The following is a 20,918-nucleotide window of genomic DNA, read 5'->3' as shown; positions in this document are numbered from 1 at the left end:
ACTAGATGAATCCTTTATTTCTCCACTGCTTTATTTCCTCAGTTTTAACTTTCAATGGCAGAGAAAAAAAATTCCAATTTTTAATTCTAAAAGCAGTTTTGGACCCTATTCCTCACCTAAAATTGACCCAAGTTAACCATACTGTTGCAGATATTTCAATTATAATTACATGCTCAGTTCTTCTCACATAGGTACATTTTTATCAATGCCAGAAGCATCACTTTAACATATGAACTACTGATATGTACATCTGTCCATATTATGTATTTATGAGTATGAACTTGCATTTATTCTATTCTGAAGTGTAACTGAAGTTGAATTAGGTAATGTGAGGCAAAGATGTAAACCAGCACACAGAATGATCTGTGTGTTTAGAACTCACTTGCCTCAGTACCATCATACAAAGATAAAAGTACACGCCCTTCAAATACAGAACAGTTGAGTTCAATTATGTTTACCCTCAGCCAGTTAATTAGATAGAATTCACTCAGTGATGTCATTATGTCACCCCTGGGAATAAATACATCAGAGGGATCAGACAAAACGTGGCACCAAGAATTTCCAGGGCTAGAGAGAGATGTGATGATATTTTTCAGAAAGCTTTCCCCAATCAGTGTGGAGAAACTCTTGAGTCATTTTCAACCACTAACTCTTCTAATATGAAAGCCCATTGCCAGCAAGTTCACAGATCATAATTCACCAAGAGTTCCCTTCAGAAGCTGAGTGATCTTTTGTGATTTAAGACTCCAAAAATACAAAAGAAAAGAAACATGCAATTTTTGTAAGAGCCTTGGACTCTGTACTTCTAGAAATGGAGACATATCTAAGTTCACACTGCCAACTTTCTGGAGTTCAAGTAGAGAGGTCAAATCTATACATAGAATTTTTAAGTCTTCCCTGGTGTTCTCAGATACACCTGGGCACAGCATTTTGAGAAGATCCAAATCCACTGAAGTGAGAATTTTAATTCACACCTACTAGGAAATGTGATAACCTTACTCTACCAGAATAATCTACACTTTATAAAGTGCTTCCAGGTACACGATCTCAGCTGACCCACATGTGTCTGCTTGAAAGTGGGTATTAGAGTCCCCATTTTGAGGTGAAGAACACAGGATGGGAGAATTTTAAATGGCTTATCCAAGGTCATGCCCTCATAAGTGGCAGCCCTTGCAACTTGACCCCTTTGACCCCATGCTAAATAGTGCTCTTCCCATCAGACAGAGTCTCTCCCTGTCACCCCCTCTCTCTTTGGTTCCTAAAAGTGTTCCTGAAAGATCATCCCCATTGCTGAGAAACTCTTGACTTGCATATTTAGTCAACTCTGTGTATCCATGGAGTAGGATAAGTATCTTTGAAAAGATGAAAACTCCTGAAATGAGTTTTTTTTAAGACTTCATTTTTTTGACGGGGGGGGGGGGGACACAAGCCGGGGGAGTGGGAGAGGGAGAAGCAGGCTTCCCACCGAGCAGGGAGCCCGATGTGGGGCTCGATCCCAGGACCCTGGGACCATGACCTGAGCCGAAGGCAGACATTTAACAACTGAGCCACCCAGGCGCCCTGAAATGAGAATTTTATAATCCAGTACTTCCCTGAGGATTTCTGTTCTATAGAACAGAAAGCAAGTTGAATTAGAGTGGCTACTACAATCTCTTAGAGCTCTAAGATTCACAGCCCCTGACTTCTTTGGGTAAAGGTTTTCATCAGTACAGAAGGTCTCAACTAGAAGATCTTTCAGGCCTAGTCTGAGCTTAAGATTCTATGATGATAGTTATGACCCCTAAATCTTCTTAGAGTTATGATAGCTAGAAACCCCCTCCTCTATGCCAGCCAGAAATAACTGCCATCTAGTTATATTCCTTCTTGGGAAAAGCTATCCAGAAAGGGACTTCACAAAAGGGAAGAGAGTTAAAATTTGTAACTGCCCACCCTGCTAGTTGCCTTATATTTATCTCATTCAATCTAACCCTCACAACATCCTATTATTCTTATATTAGCGAGGAGGCAAAGCAGGTGCAGAGAAACTGATATGTTGGCACAAGGTCAAATATGCTATTATCAACAGACTTAGTATTCAACCTATTTGCTTTCAAAGCCCCTGTTTTCTTTCCATAGAGTTATTTTGATAATGAACAAGCAAAAGATCTGGAATACAGACAAAAGAAACATTAGCCCTTAAATAACAGAAAGAGTAATGTAGGAAGGTGAACTCCTCAGGTGCTGAGCAGTCACAGGATTGAGAGTATAGATTTTATGGTGCCGTATTCCCGAAGTCTGTCCAATGGAAATGTTGTGAAAGCAGAAAAAGCACTGATCTGGGAGGCAAAAGACCAGGCTTCTGGTCCTGGTTCTTTCGATGTTCAAGGAAATACATTTTTAAATGCACACTCTAAATAAGTAGTAGTTCTGCCCACCGGCTGGAAAATAACAATGACAGCAGCTAACATTCTTGAGATGCTTGTGTTGTGCCAGGTACCGTTTAAAAGCACTATACCTGTCACTGCTTCGTTTTCATCCTTATGATACCCTGGAAGGGTAATCCTATTTTGTGGATGAGGAAACCAAAGCTAAACTAAAAGGGATGTGGCCTCCCCAAAGCTGCATGGTAAGTGGCAGAGCTAGGATGCAAAACCAACAAACCTGATTCCAGTTCCCAAGTGCTTAGCCACTGTGCTTAGAGTACAAGGCATGTATGTATGTGGCTAGACAAGCATTTAGAAATGCAAATCCAAAAAGCAGATTCAGGGAGAAAGACTTCACTACAAAGCCAGATTGCACAAGGGAAGTCCTATATAAAGTCATTATTGTATTACTCAAATTTCTTCAAGAATTGCCTCTGCTTGGGGCGCCTGGGTGTCTCAGTCAGTTAACCATCCGACTCTTGATTTCAGCTCAGGTCATGATCTCATGGTGGTGGGATCAAGCCCTGCATCAGGCTCCGCACACAGCAGGGAGTCTGCTTGAGATTCTCCCCCTCTGCCCCTACCCCCTTACCCCCTTGCTCTCTCTCTCTCAAATAAATGAATCTTAAAAAAAAAAAAAAAAAAAAAAAGAATCGCCTCTCCCAGAAGCTACACTTGAGTATGAACACTGAGTATGAATATTTTGGTCAGAGTACCTGGTATAATCACATGAAACTGCATTTAACAGAAACCCAACAACAGTGGCTTATCTGAATCAAGGTCTATTTTTCTAATGTAACAAGCAGTCCAGGGCTGCCCAGCTACCATGCTAACTTGGGGACCTGTTCGATGGGCTCTTCTTGCATTGCCTGGCCACTACCCTTAAAAGTGTTGCTTTCATCCACTTGCTTGAAGGATGAATGCTGCACCTTCTCTATGCCATCTGATATGTAGCGACTAGCCACATGTGGCTATTTATGTTTAAATTAAGTTAGATCAATAATTCAGTTCCTCAGTCACACTAGCCGCATTTCAGGTGCTCAACAGTCCAATGGGCAAGTGGTTACTATATTGACCAGTGCAGATATAGCTCATTTCCAGCATCACAGGAAGTATTATTACACAGAGCTGCTCTAGACATCATATCTGCAAATTTGGCAGGAAGATGAAAGGAAGATGAGGAGGGGGAGAAAAAAACTGAGTGCCAACTGAAACTGTTTCCTTTTAACAAGAGAACAATAGCTTTCAGAGTCCTCACCCAGCAGAATTTTGCTTTCACTTCATTGATCAGAGTTAGAGCACTTGATCACTTCTAGATGCAAAGGGAATTTTGTTAAGTGGGCCTATTGCTGCCCTGAGCTAAAATGGGAGCTGTGGCAAAGGAAGAGAACAGGATATACGATTAGCTACGTAAGTAGCTGTCTATGTCAGGTTCAGCATCACGTGTGAGTTGTGCTTTAAATTAGGCCAATTTACCAAAACAGAATGGAAAAATCAGGCAGTAAACGTCTGTCATTGCACAGATGTGGGGCCCTGGGCATGCGAAGACATTAAGTCAGTGATTACTGCCACCTGGTAGTGCCTTGCAGGAATGAGTGGACAATGAAGCAGGAGGGAAAAAATCAATGGAGAAAGAAGGTATTCATTTAAGCTTGTCCAGAAAGAGCCCTGGCTCTTGAACCCTCAGGCCTTCACCCGTTGGAGTCCCACAAGGACAGACTATGGTAGGTGAAGACAGCAGCCATGCTGTGGGGGACAGGAAGCCTGTAGTCTGCCCTGTGCAGTAAACAGTGAGGCTGACTTAGCTAATGGCCAAGTGGGTAAGGGCCAAATTCTCTGAAGTGGCCAGATGGTCTGATATGATCTCTGAAGTGCACCTCCTTGCAGGTTTTCTTAACGAGGTGGGCACTTTAGCTGGGCTCTGGCTATACTTGGCATGGGAGTGTTCACCCTATGGATCCAACAGCAGAAAGAAAGCTGCAGATAGCTTTCAGGCCCCCAGCTGGCAAAGTCCTAAACTCCCACAATAACAAATTCAAGTTTTAATGGCATAAAACTCAGAGGTAACAAACATCTGGCAGCCTGTTACAGGCATAAAGGGGTTGCCTTGAGATGACAGCAAGATGCAGGGGCTGTGGTTAGGAGAGGGCAGATAAACTTTGCTTCAACATCTTGTCTCTGGCTAGTCTTAGAGAAAAACGAAAAATAGTTGTATATAAATATGTAAAGACAAAAGGCAATGAGCTTACATCTTTCCACTGTTGTCACTACCCCTTTGCCTGACCAGTTTTTGACAGATGCTTGTTTTTCACCATTGATAGAAAAGGATGACTTAGTTTAAAATGCATCAGAAGTCAAGGAGAACGATTTGTTTGCCCTTAAGTAATTTTCCACAAGGAAAAGTAATGATGACACTTAGTAATTTCATCTCTAACAGATGCAAACTCATCCCCAAAAAGACATCTGGAGGCTGAAACACCAAACTGATAATGTTGCTTCAATGATCATGTGAATGGCTATTTCAAAAGGAGGGGATGGCAAAGAGAAGTTTGAGAACACATTTGGAAAATAAAATCTATTGCTAACTAGGGCTTTTAGTAAATAAATAAATACCCAGCCCCAAAGTTATGATTCAGTGTGGGGTGAAGGACGGAGAGAGGAAAGGGAAGGAATTAGGTTTCATACGTGCTGCAAAGCTCTGAAATTTGGAGAACATGAAACACTTAGCTTTCCTTGAAGAGAGAGGAGCCCCATTGCTAATGCTTAGACCCATGAGTTATATTTACCAAAGAAGGTAGAGATTGAGTCATTTACCCAGACGTATTAGTTTCCTGGGCTGCCGTGACAAATACTACATACTGGATGGCTTTTTTTTTTTTTTAATATTTTATTTATTTATTTGACATAGAGAGAGAGAGAGACAGAGTGAGCACAAGCAGGGGGAGTGGCAGCAGAGGCAGAGGGAGAAGCAGGCTCCCCACAGAGAAGGGGGAGCCCGATGCGGGACTCGATCCCGGGACTCCGGGATCATGACCCGAGCCGAAGGCAGTGGCTTAACCAACTGAGCCACCCAGGCGCCCATACTGGATGGCTTGAACAACAGAAACATATTGTCCCACAGGACTGGAGGCTGAAAGCACAAAATCAAAGTGTTTGTAGCATTGGTTCCTCCTGAAGGCTGTGAGCTCTCTCTGGGATCTCCTCTGTTCCATGCATCTCTGTTGGCTTCTGGTGCTTTGCTAGAAATCTTTGGTGTTCCTTGGCTTGGAAACATAATCCCAATTTTCACATGGCATTCTCCCTGTGTGTATGTCTCTGTGTCCAATTCTCCCCTTTTTATATGGGCACAGTCATATTGGATTCAGGGCCACCCTCATTAGCTCTTCTTAACTTGATCAACTGCAAAGACCCTATTTCCAAATGAGATCACATTCACAGGTATTAGGGGTTAAGTCTTCAACATTGGTGGGGGAGAAATGCAGCTCCATCTGTAACACCAGGTAATCTTGGGCAAAGAGTTACTTCTCTTTTCCATCTTGTCACTGTAGACCAGGCTATGTAAAACTAAACTTGATTGTATCACTTTTGTTCCTTGGGGAATTACTAACATTAAAAAACCAGCCCCCCTCATTTTCTGGATATTTGCCAGCTATGGTCCCTTTCTTTATAAAATTCAAAACATATTGTTCCAATCTAAGATTCTGTGTTAGAAATTTCCAACAGTGTCTCTAACTCCTCACCTTCAACTCACTCCAGAGAGTCAAGACCTTGAATTTGGAACTTACTCCTGAAAGTGTACTGTTTCCATAGTTTAATACCTTCCTGAATCTCATTCAAAAACTGGAAAGTTTGGATAGTCAATTCAATTCAACCAACTTTTACTGAGAAATTTATCTGGGTCTAGCATTGTGCTGAGGATTTAAATACAAACTCCATGCTTTACCCTCCGAGTACTGCTGAAAGCAGAGTCCAGACAGCTGGTCCTTCCCGACCTAATCACATTCTCAGCCCTCCCAAGGGGAAAGAGTAGAGGGCAAGGTGGGGAGCTCTGCTTTTAAGCAGGTCGCTGCATGTTTAGGGAAGCAATAAAAGAAATTATGTGATTTTATTTTGAAGGCTTAGATATTCTATGAGCCCACTTCTAACTCCATGCTAATGTTCTTTCCCTGTTCTACTACTTTAGCTCTGCTTCCAAGGGTTCTCAACAAGGAATGGAATCACCTTCCCTTTACCTTATCCTCTTCATTTCCTACCCTGCTCTCCCCCTCCAAATAAGTGAATAATTGAGAGAAAAATACTTGAAATCATTTCCTATGGGAAAAAAAAATAAAAGCCAAGAGATCATGGTCAAGTGAGTGTGTAGGGGTGGTTTGGATTTTTTTTATAACCTCCCAGAAAACAGCATTTACAGACTCTGTTGAACACTATTAAGTCACCCATCATTATTCTCTTTTCAGAGCTAAATAATCTCAATTTCTTTAACCTTTTATCTCTGGTCCCATTTTCTAACCTTCTGATTATTTGTGTTGCTCTCCTGGACCCTGAGTTCTTTTAAATTCTAGAGTCAAAACTGGATGCTATAATCAAATAACCACTGAGGCTCTGTGAAGGATACTACAAAGAATACAAACGTTGTTTAGCCTAAGATATGTGTGGGCAGGGGCAGGGAGGGGAGTGGGTGTGGAAGAAACACAGCATAGGATTATAAAATGCTTGAAAAATGAAATGTGTGCCATAAATGCCAAATAGCACTGGTGCTAATTGGACAGGCGTCTCCCCGGACATGTCGGCCGGTGATATAAGGTGCAGGAAACATTGGGGCTGACAATTTCTCTGTTAGGAACAGCCTTGTGTCAGCGGGGTTTGGGCTGCTTACCAGGAGGATGTCGGCGGCATGACAGGTTAGCTCTCAAGCCTTTACTTACAACATAATCACATTTACTCAGTGACAGCAATTTGGCCATTGGGTTCATGGGGAGATTTGTTGGTCTTGTCAAGAGTTCTCCAACAAGCCCCTTGGAAATGTGTGGCAGTAAGGACATGTCATTGCTGATGCTGTCCTGCGGCAAACTCCTTTGGCCCTGAGATACTATCACAGCCTTAAATTATATCCAATTTGACAAAAGTTCTATATAGCCTTCCATGTGATACTTTACTAGGAAGCTCACTGCTTTCCAGGCTCACCTTTCGTTGAACACCCAGAGCCTCACAGAGACCTTTCTCCCTTTAGAGCCAGGGGTTGTATGAGCCCTAAGGCAGGTGTGCGCCTCACTGCTTACTGTCTTTACTGATGCTGGTGTATTTTCTGCTTCATCTATTTCCCAAGGTAGCTAATCTTATTCTAATTTCCTTCCATCCTCAATACAAAAGACTTCACGGTAAGAATGTCAACTTCCAATGAGATCTTGTCATTTGTGACAACATGGATGGACCCAAAGGGTATTATGCTAAATGAAATAAGTCAGAGAAAGACAAATACCATGTGATTTCATTCATATGTGGAATCTAAAACACAAAACGTATGAATAAACAAACAGAAAACAGAAACAGACCCATAAACACAGAACAAACTGATGGTTGCCAGAGGGCAGGGGGTGGGGGATGAAGAAAATGGGTGAAGAGGAGTGGGAGATTCAGGCTTCCAGTTATGGAGTGAATAAGTCACAGGGATGAATGGTATAACATGGGGAGTATAGTCAACATACAATGATAGCATTGTATGATGACAGATGGTAGCTACACTTGTGGTAAGCATAGCATAACATACAGACTTGTCAAATCACTCTGTTGTACACCCGAAACTAGTGTCACATTGTGTTTCAACTGTACTTCAATTTAAAAAAATGCCATCCTCCAGTCTACCTTTATTAATGTTACCTCTAATTTATTCTTCATATTTCTCCTTCTCCCCACCCTCCAGCCCCCACCCATTTTATACACACACACACACACACACACACACACACACACAACCTCTTCATACAACCATTTAGTCCCTGATTTGGGTCCCAGATAAACAAATCTACCTTGTTTTTATTTCCTGTTGCAATCCATTCAAATCTTGTCCCTTAAGCATCCAGGATTTATTTTGTCATATAATCTAGACCAGAGAATAGATTATCCAAGCACATGCACACTCCCCTTTTTAGGCTTTCAAATTCACAGGCTTCCATGAATGAGAGGAGATGTAATCTTTAGTAATAACAAAATTTCATGGAAATCCCCAGGCATTACAGGCAGTGTATACTCAAAACAATCAAGTACAACAACAAATACAGGATTTACTGGGAGAACAAAGGTTATGGGAGAGCCTGAGCTTATTTTGCATGATACAAACAATTCTATTGACTCTAAGTTTTCACTCCAAGACCTTCCTGTATCATTCGGCATTTGATGAAGATGAAATGTAACAGGGTCACATGTCATGTCATTTATGATAACTTAGCATTACGGTTGGTTGGGAAATAAGACCAGGCATATGAGGCTCACAGACTTCTTTGCTGTAAATTCCCAGCACCTGTTTATAATGTACTTTTACTGAGAAAACAGCTCCAGTAACATTATATAGCGTGGTTCATGAATGCTATTAACCATCTCTATTGCATGTTACAAATTTAAAAGGTTTTTAACTTTACAGACAATCCATAGGTTTATGAATTGAAAGCCACTGAAATAAATCATCCTTAGTAATGAAAAGGGAAAAAAGGGCATGATATAATTTCTATTTGTCAAGGTATAATGATGTCACCATCCATTTATCCTCTGCACTTAAAGGTTGAAGCTATTCAACAAATCTCTCCACAGCCAAATACATCTGGTGCCTTAATGGAGGCCATGGCACAGGTTTCTGATTAGTTCACATATCACTCAGCAATTAGAACAGAAGGTAAAACTTATTTTTTCCTACCATGAACAATTCATTAGAACAATAACCTTTAATGGAATGAATAATGGCAGGACCTTAAAATTAAAAGAAAAAAAAACATGTTATCACTTTAAGATTATCTCCCTGAATAGTTTGTAGATTAAACAGATTTGCTTATAGAGATGTTATTTTTACTCCCATCACTGTTTTTGATTTGTTTCTTTAATCAATAATTCTGTTAATCATTATGAGGACAGAATGTGGGGTAAGCAGCTGCTGGTCAAGTTTTACCTTAAAGATGACATATACTTACTTACAGGGCTGCCATGAACTATTGGGGAGATTGTTCACTGCTCAAGGTAGCCAAGCTGAGGACCAATATAGATTGAAACTCAGCCTTCAATAAACAGTCCTCATACCCTGGCATTGGCTGCATTTGCCAAGGGAATGGGGCACATGGACATGGTGTCATACAGACTAGTGGCAGCTTTTGCACTTATGGAATACTAGGTATAGAATGATCTTAGGAAAACCTGTCTCACTTCTGCTTTTTTGGCTGTTCACATGCTAGGAAGTACCAGGCAGCACCAATTCTTCAACTAGGACTCAGTGCTGGTTGAGGGTGAATTAAACATGCTAAAGAGCTCAGTGAAAAGCCTGCCCTCCTTTAAATTCTGTTAGATGGTAAAGAACATCATTTCTCAGCACTGTCCTCAGAGATGCATCCATTCCAGGTAGAAAAATGCTTTGAGAAATTCTTGGGGTAAAAGTGGAGTCTGAGAACATGAAGCTTCGGAGAAAGGGGACCATTACTCCACATATTAGAAGGGGAAAGGGGGAAGGGCTGTAAGAGGGAGAAGGAGAGGCTCCAAAAGGAAAAAGGGAAAAGTTGAGAAAAGAGAGAAAGGAACAGCAATGGTCAATACTTCTTATTGTGCAAACTTTACCCCCTCAGTAAGCACCTCCCAACCATCAATGATGTCTATGACACACAGAGAGATAGAGAACACAAGCAGGGGGAGCAGCAGGCAGAGGGAGAGGGAGAAGCAGGCTTCCCGCCGAGCAGGGAGCCCGACGCGGGACTCGATCCCAGGACCCTGGGATCATGACCTGAGCTGAAGGCATCAGTGATGTCTAGAAGAACAACAAGATACTTGGTACAAGCGGGTTCTTACCAAAAAATAAATAAAATAAAAATAGTTAAGTGATTCAATTCAGCTTCCAGGCCAAAATAGACACATCTAGGGGTGCCTGGGTGGCTCAGTCGGTTAAGTATCTGCCTTCGATTCAGATCATGATCCCAGGGTCCTGGGATTGAGCCCGGTGTCAGGCTCCCTGCTCAGTGGGGAGTCTGCTTCTCCCTCTCCTTCTGCCCCTCCCCCAGCTCATGCTCTCTCTCTCTCACTTGCTCTCTCTCTTTCTCTAATAAATAAATAAATAAAATCTTTTTTAAAAAAATAGACACATCTAATGAAGCTGCAGATCCCAGAAAACCCCCAGGGGTGTGCCTCTGATTTTCTTCTAGCCATGAAATCAGGGGCCTGAAGACAATCTGTCTTAGACCAGGAGGAGATCCCCATCCCAACATGCATATTACACTCTCTTTTACTAATTAACATAAAAATAAGTGCTAAGCGCTCTACATATACCATCTCATTTAATCTTCAGAGCAATTCTACTGGGCAGATGGAATTATTCATCCCATTTTACTGCTAAAGAAATGGAGGCTTTGACACTGTTATGGCATCTGCCCAGACTGTCACAGACCATGAGGAATGGAGCTAGAATTGGTATCCAGCACTTTCTGAATTCAGGTGCTCTATTCTTTTTTTTTTTAAGACTTTATATATTTGAGAGAGAGAGAAAAAAAAAACATGAGCAGGAGGAGGGGCAGAGGGAGAGTAGATTCCCCCCTGAGCAGGAGTCCAATGTGGGGCTCGATCCCAGGACCCAGAGATCACGGCCTAAGCCAAAAGCAGACGCTTAACCAACTGAGCCACCCAGGTGCCCCATTCTTTTTTTTAGTGGTGATAAAATCTATATAACATAAAATTCATGATTTTGAACAATTTAAGGTATAAAATTCAGTAGCATTTCCAGGCCTATCTATAGTACATTCACAGGGTTGTGCAACCATCTCCACTATCTAGCTCCAGAACATTGTCACTACCCAAGAAGGAAGCCCTGTATCGTTTAAGCAGCCACCCTCCTCCACTCCCCTCCCCACTAGCCCCTGGCAACCACCAATCTGCTTCTGTCCCTCTGAATTTGCAGAGACCCAGTTCTTAACAACAGGGTGATATTGTACCCTGCACCCTCTTGGTAAAATGCAGAGGCTTCAGGGTGCTCACAGTTGCCCTGAACCAGATCATGGGGTTTAAGATCCAGAGCTGTACAACAAAAACAGTGTGACAGGCTGAGAAAGTAAGAGGCTCTTCTGGCAGCTTTGCTGGTGAAACTACATTTTCAGAGCCTGGGTCTCCAAGCAAGATGCAGGTTAATTTAAAGATGTGCAGGAAGTAGAACCTTCAAAACTTAAGTTATGGAAAAGGATGAAAAGATCCCAATGGATCTGGGTTGGCAAACCATGAGGCAAAGAAAGGGAAGTAATCATTAAGTGAATGCAAACATATATACAAAGACTTTTGAGGAAAGAAAGGTTCTCTCCAGGCCATGGAAAATGATTCACAAAAGTGAGCGCTTTTAACAAACAAACACAATTTTTTTAAAACTTTCAAAACATCCTTTTGTCCTCCATACTGTTTGGCTGTCTTAAAAACCAGAATTTACTGCACTTCTGGCTGCAGGAGGTACAGACTATGTGCCCCTATTGGGGAAGCAGGGAGCAAGGGCACCACATACTCTGGTCAACCAGCCCCACAGAACGAGAAGGAGCTAGAGCCAGCCAAGTCAAACTATCGTCTTAGAACAGGTGTTCAACTTCTCGGAAGAATACAACTCTTTCATTCCCACATCACAGAAAAAAACCCTGGGTCTCACTTCTCTTTGATTTTGTCTGTGGCTACCTGCAACATGTGCTGCAAATCAGTCTAAGCCAGCAGTTTTCACCTAAGAGTCGGGGAAAGGATTACTGTGTCCAGTGGGGTATAGGAAGTTAGGAGGATGAAAAGAAGAGGCAGCTTCTCTGTTGTGATTTAGGACTCAGTTCTTGCCTCTGCATAGGGAGGGGAATGGACCGGTGTCCTTCCTCCAGTCCATTCGTACTACATAAGGTGCCTCCTGGCACTTAGGCAGGTTCCTAGAGGGAAGGCCTGAATGCCCATTGACAAGTCCTACACCCCCCGCCCCCATTATTCTGGGAAGTGTGCTTGGTGACCCGAGCCTTTCTCACGGTGAGCTGGCTTTGGCTTTCCCCCTTTGCTCCACCAGTTCTCATACACACTTGCTTCAAGGTACAGCGCTCATCCCTTCTTCCAGGAGGCCACCTGTAGCTTAATCTAGGTCCCAGGAATTTTTCCCTTTTCTGTATTTCAATAGCACATTCATAGCCTGTGCCACAAGATCTAGTATTTGAATGTAATTTAGAGTTGTGGTTCTCTACCCTGAATTTTAGTTCATATTCATATGGATAACAGTGGCTCATCAGTGGGACCTGCTTTTGAAGTCAGAAGACCTAGGTTCAAGTCCTGCCTCTGTCCATTACTGCATGACCTTGGATAAATCCTATAACCTTTCTTTGAAAAATGAGAATAACAACACTTGCCCCACTCATTTGCAGGTACAAGCATCCAATGAGATCATGTGTGTGAAAGTATATTGTAAAGTACACATAAACAATACATTGTTTAAACTCTAGTTATTTCAAGACTCAAGGTCTTGTGACTTCCAATGAAGTTGTGACTTTCTTACTACTCATCATCAATTACATTTTAAAAATAAAACAATGTTATCTCCTTCTAAAACACTTTTAAGCCACACTACTACCTTTCTCCTCTTACTGCAAATAAAAATTTAAATGCTAACATGATCATATGAAATAATTAAATGTAGGCAATTCTTGTTAGGTTTCTGTATCTCACTAATGCTAAGAACCAAATTCTATCTATCTACAATACTACCTGCAGAAGAAAATGCACCCAATACAGAATTTGTGAATGACAGACATTGTCAAAATTGGGATTGGTATATCCCAATACACTGGGATGAGTGTATCCATTATGGGTTAAAGCAGGCTCAGGTGCCAGACAACTAAGAGTACAAAGAATATTACATAAAAGATATTTATACTGCTAGAGAACAAACTCTTTGAGTCTTCTGAAAGTGCCTTTTTATATACAATTTATATGCTAATTATAAATCACTTGAATATATTAGATAAAGCAGGTTCCCTAAGGACCTAATGTTTGGTACAATTAATCCTTGAGAAAAACAAAGAATAAAATATTATAAAGGCCCAAGTCTTTGCAACGGCCTCAACAGCCTACCGGATCTGTCCCCACATGCCCTACAATTTTCTTCCTCATTCTAGCAGCCCCGGCCACATTCACTTCCTTGTTGTTCCTTGACTGGACCCACCTGGGGGCCTTGGTCCTGGCAGCTTCCTCTACTTGGAATGCTCTATTCGAGACATTCTCAGGGCTGACTGCTTCCCTTCCTTCAAGTCTTTGCGCAGACATTTCCTTCTCAAACAAGCGATCCTGACCACACCAGGTGAATGTGCAACCCTCCATTTTATATGCTGTTCCTCCGCATTGCACTTACCACCTTTTAATATAGTAGATAATATACTTCCTTACTGAATGTGTTGCCAGTCTCTCTCCCTAGCAGAATATAGGCTCCCAAGGCAGGGTTTTCTCTGTACCATTTACTAGTGTCCCACAAGCCCCTAGAACAGTGCCTGGTATACAGACCCTCAATGAACTGTTTTGAATGAAAGGATGCTAAAGCTGCTGGGTGTTTGTCACATGGGACTTGACTTCAGAGAGCTACCTGGAAAGAGAGATTTCCAGAGAGACCATAGAGATCTTCTGGTGAGAAAATGAAAAATAGCAGAACAGGAAAACATGGATGAGGAAGAGGAAATGAAAGCAGAACGAGGGGAAAAGGGAGAAACATAAGTCCCCTTTCCCTCATGGAACCGAAGACGACTTTTTCCACACAATATATAGGTTGGGGTTTTTGTTTGGTTTGGTTTTTTGCTTGATTTGGCTTTTTTGTTTGGGTTTGGTTTGGTTAGGTTTTGCTCTTTTAGGCTGGTCAGCAAGGAAGTGAAAGCAGAAGTGAAAAGATCTAAAGTCTTCTGGGTGGCCTTTCCTGGAGGGATTCCTGGAGGTCAGAGCAATTTGAGCACAAGGCCAAAGGAGTCCCAACAATGAGACAGACATGGAGGAGGAAATTCCCTCATCGTCCCCATTCCAGAAGGAGTCACCCTCACCCCAAAACAGAGAAGGATGGGAGGGAGAGGGGATTGGTCAGCTCTTTAGAAGAGCCACAGCATTCATGGGAAATCTCTTTTGGTTGATTAACTTCTTCAATGTAAACTGGACCTTACAGGGTTTGCAAAGAGGGTGTGTGTGTGTTTGGTAGGGAGAGGAAATGTGGAGAAAGGGGGTGGTAGATTTAATCTAACTGACATTCCCTTTTATAGTTCATTCTAAATAGAACTGGATATTCATCAAAGTCTATTGGACACTTGTGCCCTTCATAACGAGGCCTGGAAGTGATGCTTTTTAAATCTATAATTCAGAATGCTCATGCCTGGTGAGTCCAACTTAGTGACATTTGATCATTTTAATCGGATACTTTGCTCTAAAATGTAAGTATAACCTCAGAGAAAAATAAAGGAATTAGGTTTCCTTACTCCAGACTGCATAGGATTCCTTCTTGGTCATTAGGATATGTGTTAACTTCTTATTTTTCTCTAGAACCCTAACCTACTTCCCGAAGTCTCCTAATAAATGTCCCAGACTCAGGATGGAAGAAAGGATTGAAGGAAGAAAAAAGAAGAAACGTCACTTATTCTCCTGAAGTAGCATGTTCCCTTTGTCAGTTTCTCCTCTGGGTTTGGGGCCACCTCTGCAGCTACCTGGCCTCTGCCACACCTCAGAGCAGGTGCTTCATAAAAAATAACACACGTAATGGAATCAGGAAAGAATATATATCAGCTTTATTTCTCAAATGAGAATTTAGCACGATTCACAGACTTGGCCCCTACTAGTTACTTAACAACGGCCTTCAGGTCAAGAATGATCCCACACTGTTTGGATGTGAGCCCATTTTCTTTTATAAAACACAGCAAAAACCATGTTGGTTCCTCATTTCTCAATATTTCCCCGTCTCATCCTCTCCCAACGAGGTAAGCATAATCCTGTTACACCTTCTGAAAACAGGTTTTCAAAATAGAATTGCGTTACTATTGACTGCCAGCTGAAGATATTATTGCACACAATGGGTCTGGTCTGTCTGTAGGCTGCTTCTTAACATCACTGCTCTGGGTGACATCCTGGGTACCTATGTTCTTTCAAGAGATGGCCACACATTGTAATATAGTGGTTGAGGTTTTTATCTTTTCCTATTAGGCAGGAATTATTTCAACACACTCCCCTTTGAAAGCGACCATGACAAACTAAATGACAATCTGTCCTATACTGTTGTGAGCCCCCAGTCACAACGACTAGAGTTTCTTTAAGCACAGAACTCCCTATAGATTAGGACATATATCTTAAATGTCAATGTTAAAGTTAATGCAGAAGTTCAGAGGTGCAAAATAATTTAAATGTGCCCAAGTAGTAGCAATAACATCTCTAAAATCTCAGCAGTGAATTATGGATATGTGGAATATTAAAAATGCAAAGCTAACTCAATTTGCATTTGCAATGCCCCCTAGCTGTTACTGGGGAGGAGGAAATTGCTTTCTGCTGAATTCAAGGGCACACTACTTAGTGCTGTATTTAAGTCAAGGAGGAAAATCACTCATTTTTATTCTACCACTTAACGTGTGCTTATGTAATCTGTCTGGCACTGGAGTCAGTTGTCTGATATTATTTTCAATCACAGAAAGAGAATATATAATTCAATCACTACACCTTTATTTTCACTAGCTTGGTGATCTCTTGAAGCCTTATTACCGCCAGTAAATGCCAGCCTGTCATCAATCAGTGCTTAGCACTGAAACTGGCTCTGACAAACAGCATTAGGTATTATTATTTTTATTTTTGAAAAGGGGCATGAGGTGAGGGCAAGGTTAAATTTGCTCTATACGATGGGCAGAGAATGCATTCCTTCACCAGGGCCTCCCCGACCTCCACCCCATCATTTGCCAGCCATCCCTCGACCATCTCTCTCCCAAGCAAGTAAATGCTCAAAGGTTGGGTAGACATGCAAATTAGTAGGTAATATACTGCAAAGCAGGAAACTGCTTTCAACTTTGTGTCTTCTTCCACCTTGTTCTTCCTCCTCTCCAACTTGTCCTCACCAACTGCTCCTTTTCATCTTCCCTGCACACTCAGCTTCCTCTGGCCTATTCTCCTCTGGGATGCCACTGGGTAAACACAGTGGGCATTCCCAACACTGCCCACTGGACCACGATGATGGTGTTACCTGTTGCCACCCTTCTGGCAAAGGGACTCACATCGAACAGCTCTCCAGGAAGAGGAGGCAGCAGTTGACGTTTCTTAAGGTGGAAACCCAGTAAGAAAAACAGTGAAGGACCGAGGTCTGCTAAAGGAGGAGTCATATTCCTCTGATTTACAAATTCTGTGGGAATCCCCTGATCACAAAGAAAATGAAAGACAACACGGTGTGGTGGACAAGGCTGGCCATGAATTACAGTCTAGAGAACACTACTCAGTATTGGTCTATTTCTCACTAATCTGTGATTGTGTTTGATGCTCATGTTGGTCATAAGTTTTGTTTCCCTTTTCTCCATGTTTCCTTGTATTTATCATCTTCAGCAGAGGAGTCATTGCCTTCTTTTCCCTCACCCTGTGTAGGTGTGATATGATTGATTGCAGGGGATCTCAGACCCCAGTTTTATAAGTATCGCATAGGCTGCACACCCAGGAATTCTGACTCATCAGGTGTGTGAGGAGGGTCTAAGGATCTGCATCTTTAATAAGAACCTCTCTCCCAGCAAGTGGTTTTGTGGGTAGTTCCAGACTAGTCTTCGTGAAATGGCCTTTTGAAAGCCACAGAAAAGAGGAAGATACTGTCGTGTGGTCTAATGTGAATGGTCTCCTCCTCCCATCCCTTTCCTTCTCTCTCTCTCTCTCTCTCTCTCTCTCTCACACACACACACACACACAGACACACACACACACAATTTGGTCCATGTGACAGAGGTCAAGGTTGTATCTTTGTTTCTGCCTTATAAAATCCAGAATCTTTTTGGCAGACTGACATAATAGGCTATAAACATTACCTTTACTTCCACAAAGAGGCAGAAATAACTCCCCAACATCAATGATGAGGCAGAGAGATCCCCAGAGGCTGGCACATGAGAAACTGAATTAGAGGTCAAGACTAGCTTCCTAAAACCAATTCTCCTCTTTTTCTGATAAATAAAACATCCTTGAATTTGGCGGTTTGGGATTTGGTAGTTCTATATAGAGCACTCAGAAAGATGAATAATTGTAATTCGGGGGGTTATTCAAAAGCCACATAATTTTCCTATATCTTTATAACGCATGTGAGCCGAAAACCAGGTGAGAAAGACTAATTAGGAGTATATTAAACAACAGAAAGCCCATTTGGTCCTTGGAATTGTGAGCTGAGTCTCTGGTCAGATGATATTTTAAAAATCAGAATTCAGGCTATTGTTTTGAAAAAAATACATCAGATAGTAATGAGAGCAGACAAATGAGAGATTTATAACCCCCATGGTACACAGTTCATAAATTGGCTGCCTTTTTATCTCTGCAGTGGGAGAAATGGGGAAATTCTGAAAACCCCAGAAGAAATAGACAGGATGTCTAAGTTCAGAATGCAAGGGGAAAAGGACTCCCTATTAAAACAAAATACTGCCCCCTTCGCCCTGCACATATCATAACTTAGCTCTTTTATTCCATCCGAGCTGGGTTTTGCTAGGTGATTTATTAGTTAGTCTGGATTTAGCACTGGAAGGAAGGACAACGGGAAAGTGCCTCCCCACAGTGTTATTGCATGAATTTCACTTTCCTCTTGAAATTCACATGTTGTGATTCCCAGTTATCACCATCTTGTCCCAGATATAAGCAGCTTCCATTATAATTATATGAACTAAGTACAGACAGAAACTCCTTGTCGATGACTTTAGCACAATTAAAACCAAATAAAAGCTGTCCCTCCTTACTACAAATTTTTGAACTAATAAGGGACTGCATTAGTCCAAAACTACAGACCCCTTTGAGCATGCCCTTTCTGTTCCTTCTTCTAGTGACTATTCCAAAGCTGGTGGCTAGACACAATGAACAATCTAATTCTTCAGGTGAGAGATTATCCTCTTTCCAGGAAGGACTTGTCCGCATGGGTCTAACAACATACCAATCCTGTAACAATACAACATCACGACATCCATACCACAGGAATTCTGCACCTACAGTAACAGGACAGTCATTTCATCTCAAAGGAAAAGAAAGGTTTAGAATCATGATAGATGTTGGGATGATAAATCAGAATATTGCTAAAGATAGGGCAGCATCATATGGAAGCTGGCCCAAGGGGAAATTGTTACAACACAGATAACACTGGGTTAAAGCTACAGAAAAATGAAAAGGGAAAAATCAAACTGTTTAAACATTAAACATTTGTTTAAATATTAAAGTAAAGTTAGCCTGACAGCAAAATCGATATTAAATCAGGCCTGGAAAACTGTTTTACGACCTCAAACCCTGGGCTTCTTAACGGCCAGTGTCATAAATGATGTCACTTTTCAGCATGATCGTGCCTGCTAGCAGGCAGGTCAGAAATGCCAGCTTTAATTTTAAAATGTTCATTTGTGATGTAATTTAGAGTTTACTCCCAGGGATAAATGTCACTCTCTGGGCATGAGCCACTCAAAGTGCTGTTGTGAGCAAAATGCGATCCCTCTTGATTCCCTTGCACCCTTAAGAGCATGGTTTCCAGAGGGGCCGGTGAGTTCTCTTGAGTTTGAATTCACAACGCCTTTGAGAACAATAATACATGGGTTGAGATTTTTTTTTTTTTTTCTAATCAGTGAAGCAGAGATTTTGAGGAAATGCTTCTGGGGTGAAAGGGAAAGAAGCTGCAGGAAGCTGTACCTGCTACAGAACTTTCCACGAGCAGGCTGGGATTTGAGGCCGGCCATGTGTACAGAATAGGGTTTCAGCAGAGGGACAGCCTCGAGCTACCAATTGTACAAGGTGACTTGCTAGACATGTGGGAAAAGATTGCCAAATGTCTCCATTATTGACTTCTTTACTTTAAAACCCTGGAAGACCTGCTAAAATGCAACATGTTCTGGGAAGAGAAACACAAGGCTTTCCCAGGTCTGCCTTGTAGAAGTTGTTGGCTTCCCTCAAGGCAGGATTAGCTTGCAATGAGGGTAGCTGCTTCCAGTAAGTGGGGGTACATTGGGTTTACATTCTTCAGATATGGATTTGGAAAGAATGCAGCATGGATTATTCACTTACAGTAGTCTAGTTACCCCTTGGAGATGTGTGGTTTAACTAAGCAGTCACCATTAAGGTCCTGATAGAATGGAACAAAGGAAAGCTAAGGCTTGGGGGGTGGGAGTGTTTGTGTTTGGAGGAGTGGTGATGATGAGAGACTGTATCATTTTGCTAGAGCTTCCCTAACAAAGTGCCACACACTGGGTGGCTCCAACAGTGGAAATTTATTGTGTCACAATTCTGGAGGCTGGAAGTCCAAGGTCAAGGGCCATGCTTCCTTGGAAGGCTCTAGGGAAGAATCTGTTCCATGCCTCTCTCCTCATTTCTGGGAGTTCTTTGGTTTGTCGCAGCATAATTTCAATCTACACATGGTGTCTCTCTGTGCCTCTGTGTCCAAATTTCCCCTTTTGATAAGGACATTAGTCTTACTGGATTAGGGGACCACCTACTCCAGTATGATTTCATCTTAACTAATTACACCTGCAAAAATCCTATCATCAAAAATGGTCACCTTTTGAGGCAGTGGGGGGAGGACTTCAACATATGAATTTTGGAGGGATACAGTTCAATTCATAATCGAAACAAAGGAGGGAATAAAGGAGGATCCAGATAATGAAAACCACTGAGATGGGTCCTAGGCAAGATGGGAGTGAAAGGTATCCAGTAAGCAGGGGAATCAAGACAAGAACCCACTCAGAAAAGAGCATTGCTCGGAACCAAATTCCACCTGGCCACTCTTAGCTGGCCCTGAGATGCCAGTGAGCACTGGCTCTTCTCAAAGAGTATAGCCATTAATTTCATAATTGCATTTCTGCTGAAAATGGAATGGTGTTCATCTTCCTCTTCTTAAAAATCAAAGGACCATAAGAAAGAAAACACTGAAATATCTCAAAAAGAGATCTGTGGTCAATCTATATTCCCCTCTAGGGACAAAAGAAAGCACAACAAAAGAGCATACTTGGAACCAAGAACCACACAAAATATGGCACTGCGGAACAGCCAATCACAGCACCTCATCCAGCACCTGCCCATGATGGGAATTGAGTCAGTGGGGGAGTCTGGGACTTCAGAACAAGCACAAAT

This window comes from Zalophus californianus, chromosome 12 (genome assembly GCF_009762305.2).
Source record: "Zalophus californianus isolate mZalCal1 chromosome 12, mZalCal1.pri.v2, whole genome shotgun sequence".
NCBI classification, from domain to species: domain Eukaryota; kingdom Metazoa; phylum Chordata; class Mammalia; order Carnivora; family Otariidae; genus Zalophus; species Zalophus californianus.
The sequence above is the reverse complement of the archived record's forward strand: the minus strand, read 5'-3'. Positions refer to the sequence as shown.